The following is a 4,840-nucleotide window of genomic DNA, read 5'->3' as shown; positions in this document are numbered from 1 at the left end:
GAAAAATCCCCAAATAGGTTAAAATTAAAAAGTTTATTTCTATATAATGAATGGTTATAAAAATGTGTCACAAAGAAAAAGATAAATATTTTAATGAATTACTGTATGAAAAGATTTGTTGAATGCAGATAAAGCAGTATTAAGAGGGAAATTGATAGCAGTAAATTTTCTATTAAAAATAATGAAGGTCTTAAATAAGTAATGAAAGCTTCTACCTTGAGAAAGTGAGGAAAGAAAAGCTAATTAAAAAGCAAGCAAAATGAGCCCTGGCCAGTTGGCTCAGTGGTAGAGCGTCGGCCTTGCTTGCAGAGGTCCCGGGTTCGATTCCCGGCCAGGGCACACAGGAGAAGCACCCATCTGCTTCTCCACCCCCCCTCCTTCCTCTCTGTCTCTCTCTTCCCCTCCCGCAGCCGAGGCTCCATTGGAGCAAAGATGGCCCAGGTGCTGGGGATGGCTCCTTGGCCTCTGCCCCAGGTGCTAGAGTGGCTCTGGTTGCAACGGAGCGATGCCCCGGAGGGGCAGAGCATCGCCCCCTGGTGGGCAGAGCGTCGCCCCCTGGTGGGTGTGCCGGTGGATCCCGGTCAGGCGCATGCGGGAGTCTGTCTGACTGTCTCTCCCCGTTTCCGGCTTCAGAAAAATACAGGAAAAACAAAACAAAACAAGCAAAATGAATAAAATATTAAGGTAAGCCCAAACGTAATAATGTAAAAACAAAATAAAGTAAATAGAAACAAAATAGATTCTTTAAATATATCAAGAAAATATATAAACCACTTCTTAGACTGATAAGAAAAAAATTAACATCAATAAAAAAGAAAATATAACTACAAATTCTAAAGATGTAACAAGTAAACACAGAAATACAACAAACAAAACTACAAATGGTTATTCAAAGAAATTAAAGATTTAAATATTTGCAAAAAAATTCCATGTTCATGGACCAGGAAACAATATTCTGTTTTGTTTTTTTTTTTATTTTATTTTATTTAGACAATTAATTTTAACAGGGTGACATTGAATCATTAGGATACATAGATTCAGAGTAAACATCTCCAGGTCATTTTGACACTTGATTATGTTGTATACCCATCATCCAAAGTCAAATTGTCTATCATCACCTTCTATTTGGTTTTCTTTGTGCCCCTCCCCACCCCCTATCCTTACTCTCTCCTCCCTTCCCATTCCTCTGGTAACCACCACACTCTTGTCCATGTCCATGAGTCTCAATTTTTGTTTCCCACCTATGTATGGACTCATACAGTTCTTAGTTTTTTTCTCATTTACTTATTTTACTCATATAATGTTATCAAGGTTCATCTACCTTGTTGTAAATGATACTATGTCATCATTTTTATGGCGGAGTAGTATTCCATTGTATATATGTACCACTTCTTTATCCAATTATCTATTGAAGGGATTCTTGATTGTTTTCACATCTTGGCCACCGTGAAAAATGCTGCAATGAACATGGGGCTGAGTGTGTCTTTATGTAAAAATGTTTTTGAGTTTTGGGGGTATACACCCAGTAGAGGGATTGCTGGGTCGTATGGTAGCTCTATTCTTAGTTTATTGAGGAACCATCATACTTTTTTCCACAATGGTTGTACTACTTTACATTCCTACCAACAGTGAATGAGAGTTCCTTTTTCTCCACAACCTCTCCAACACTTGTCATTACCTGGCCTGTTGATAATAGCTAATCTAACAGGTGTGAGGTGGTATCTCATTGAAGTTTTGATTTGCATTTCTCAAATAACTAAGGAAGATGAGCATCTTTTCATATATCTGTTGGCCATTTGTATTTCTTCCTGGGAGAAGTGTCTGTTCATGTCCTCTTCCTATTTTTTAATTGGGTTGTTTGTTTGTTTGTTGTTCAGTTTTATGCGTTCTTTGTATATTTTGGATATTAGGCCCTTATATGTGCTGTTGTTTGAAAATATCATCTCCCATTTAGTTGGCTGTCTGTTTTGTTGTCAGTTTCTCTTGCTGAGCAAAAGCTTTTTAGTCTGATGTAGTCCCATTCATTTATTATCTTTGCCTTCACTTCCCTTGCCTTTGGAGTCAAATTCATAAAGTGCTCTTTAAGGCCAAGGTCCATGAGTTTACTACCTATGTTTTCTTCTATGTACTTTATTGATTCACTTCTTATAGTTAGGTCTTTGATCCATTTTGAATTCATTTTAGTACAAGGGGACAAACTATAGGCGAGTTTCATTTTTCTGCATGTGGCTCCAGCACCATTTGTTGAAGAGGCTTTCTTTGCTCCATTGTGTGTTCTTGGCCCCTTTATCAAAAATTATTTGACCATATATATGCGGTTTTATTTCTGGACTTTCTATTCTGTTCCATTGGTCTGAGTGTCTATTTTTCTGCCAATACCATGCTGTTTTGTTTGTCGTGGCTCTATAATATAATTTGAAGTCAGGAATTGTAATGCCCTCAGCTTCGTTCTTTTTCCTTAGGATTACTTTGGCTATTCAGGGTAATTTATAGTTCCATATAAACCTGATGACTTTTTGTTCCATTTCTTTAAAAAATGACATTGACATTTTGATGGGAACTGCATTAAATTTGTATATAACTGGCCCTGGCCGGTTGGCTCAGTGGTAGAGCGTCGGCCTGGCGTGCGGGGGACCTGGGTTTGATTCCCAGCCAGGGCACATAGGAGAAGCGCCCATTTGCTTCTCCACAACCCCCTCCTTCCTCTCTGTCTCTCTCTTCCCCTCCCGCAGCCGAGGCTCCACTGGAGCAAAGTTGGCCCGGGCGCTGGGGATGGCTCCTTGGCCTCTGCCCCAGGCACTAGAGTGGCTCTGGTCGCGGCAGAGCAACACCCCGGAGGGGCAGAACATTGCCCCCTGATGGGCAGAGCGTCGCCCCTGGTGGGCAGAGCGTCGCCCCTGGTGGGCGCGCCGGGTGGATCTCGGTAGGGTGCATGCGGGAGTCTGTCTGACTGTCTCTCCCTGTTTCCAGCTTCAGAAAAATACAAAAAAAAATGTATATCATTTTGAGTAATATGGTTATTTTGACTATATTTATTCTTCCTATCCAAGAACAAGGAATATTTTTTCATTTCATTTTATCTTTTTTGATTTCCCTTAACTATGCTTTGTAGTTTTCATTATATAGGTCCTTTACATTCTTCATTATGTTTATTTCTAGGTGTTTTATTCTTTTTGTTGCAACCATGAAGGGGATTATTCTTTACTTTATTTTCTGATGTTTTTACTGTTGGCATATGGAAGGCAATAGACTTCTGTATATTAATTTTGTATCCTGCGACCTTACTGTATTAGTTTATTGTTTCTAATAGTCTTCTTGTGGAGTTTTGGGGGTTTTCGATGTAGAGGATCATATCACCTGCAAAAAGAGCAAACTTTACTTATTCTTTCCCAATATGAATGCCTTTTATTTCTTTTTTTTTTGTCCGATTGCTCTGGTTAGAACTCCCAGCACTATGTTGAATAAGAGTTGAGAGAGTGGGCAACCTTGTCTTGGTCCTGATTTTAGAAAAAAAGTTATCAGTTTTATGCCATTTAATATGGTGTCAGCTGATGGTTTGTCATAAATGGCCTTTATTATCTTGAGATATTTTTCTTCTATATCCATTTTGTTGAGTGTTTTAAACATAAAATAGTGTTGTGTTTTATCAAATGCCTTTTCTGCATCTATTGATAGAATCATATGCTTTTTGTTCTTTGTTTTGTTGGTATGGTGTATTACGTTAACCGTTTTACATATGTTGAAACTTCTTTGTGATTCTGGGATAAATCCCACTTGATCATAATGAATTGTTTTTTTAATATATTGTTGTATTCTATTTGCTAGTATTTTGTTTAGTGTTTAAGCTAGTATTTAAGACAAAATACTAGCAAATATATTGGTCTGTAGTTTTTTTTCTTTGTGTTATCCTTGCCAGATTTTGGTATGAGGGTTATGTTGGCCTCATAAAATGTGTTTAGAATTATTGCTTCTTGTTCAATTTTTTTGGAAGACTTTGAGTAGAATAGGAACCAAGTCTTCTTTGAATGTTTGATAGAACTCACTAGTATAGGCGTCTGGCCCTGGACTTTTATTTTTGAGGAGGTTTTTGATAGTTGTTTCTATTTCCTCTCTGCTAATAGGTCTGCTTAAGCTATTTACTTCTTCATGACTTATTCTAGGAAGATTGTATGGTTCTAGAAAATTATCCATTTCTTCTCGCTTGTTAAATTTAATGGCATATAGTATTTTATAGTATTCTATGATAATTCTTTGTATATCTATGATATTGGTGGTGATTTTTCCTCTTTCATTTTGAATTTTGTTTATGAGTCCTTTCTCTTTTTTCCTTATGAGTCTTGCCAAGAGTTTGTCAATTTTGTTGATCTTTTCAAACAACTAGCTCCTTGTTTTATTGACTTTTTCCTATAGTTTTTCTATTACCTATTTCATTTATTTCTGCTCTGATTTTTATTATTTCCTTTCTTCTGCTGGTTTTGGATTGCCTTTGTTCTTCTTTTTTTAGTTCCTTAAGATGTGAAGTTAAGTTGTTTACTTGGGCTCTCTTGTTTGTTCATATAGGCCTGTAGTTATATGAACATCCCTCTTATTAATGCTTTTGCTGCATCCCAGAGATTCTGATATGTCGTAATGTCATTTTGTTTGTCTGTATGTATCTTTTGATCCCTGCTTTTATTTCTTCTTTGACCCACTCAGTTTTTAGAAATATGTTGCAATTTCCATATGTTTGTGGGTTTGTTTACTCTTTTTGCAGTTGAATTCTAGTTTCAGACTTTATGGTCAGAGAATTTGCTTGGTATAATTTCAATCTTTCTGTATTTATTGATATTATTTTTGTGGC

The 4,840-nt window shown here is 37.0% G+C and overlaps 1 non-coding gene across 1 annotated transcript; it reads left to right on the top strand.

The window, feature by feature from the left end:
- Positions 1 to 263: 263 nt before the first annotated feature.
- TRNAA-UGC (transfer RNA alanine (anticodon UGC)) lies at positions 264 to 339 on the top strand. The gene has a single exon. It is a non-coding gene; the product is annotated as a tRNA-Ala (tRNA).
- The last annotated feature ends 4,501 nt before the right edge of the window (positions 340 to 4,840 follow it).

Source organism: Saccopteryx bilineata, chromosome 5, assembly GCF_036850765.1.
Source record: "Saccopteryx bilineata isolate mSacBil1 chromosome 5, mSacBil1_pri_phased_curated, whole genome shotgun sequence".
NCBI classification, from domain to species: Eukaryota; Metazoa; Chordata; class Mammalia; order Chiroptera; family Emballonuridae; genus Saccopteryx; species Saccopteryx bilineata.
This window is presented reverse-complemented; position numbering and strand designations above follow the sequence as displayed.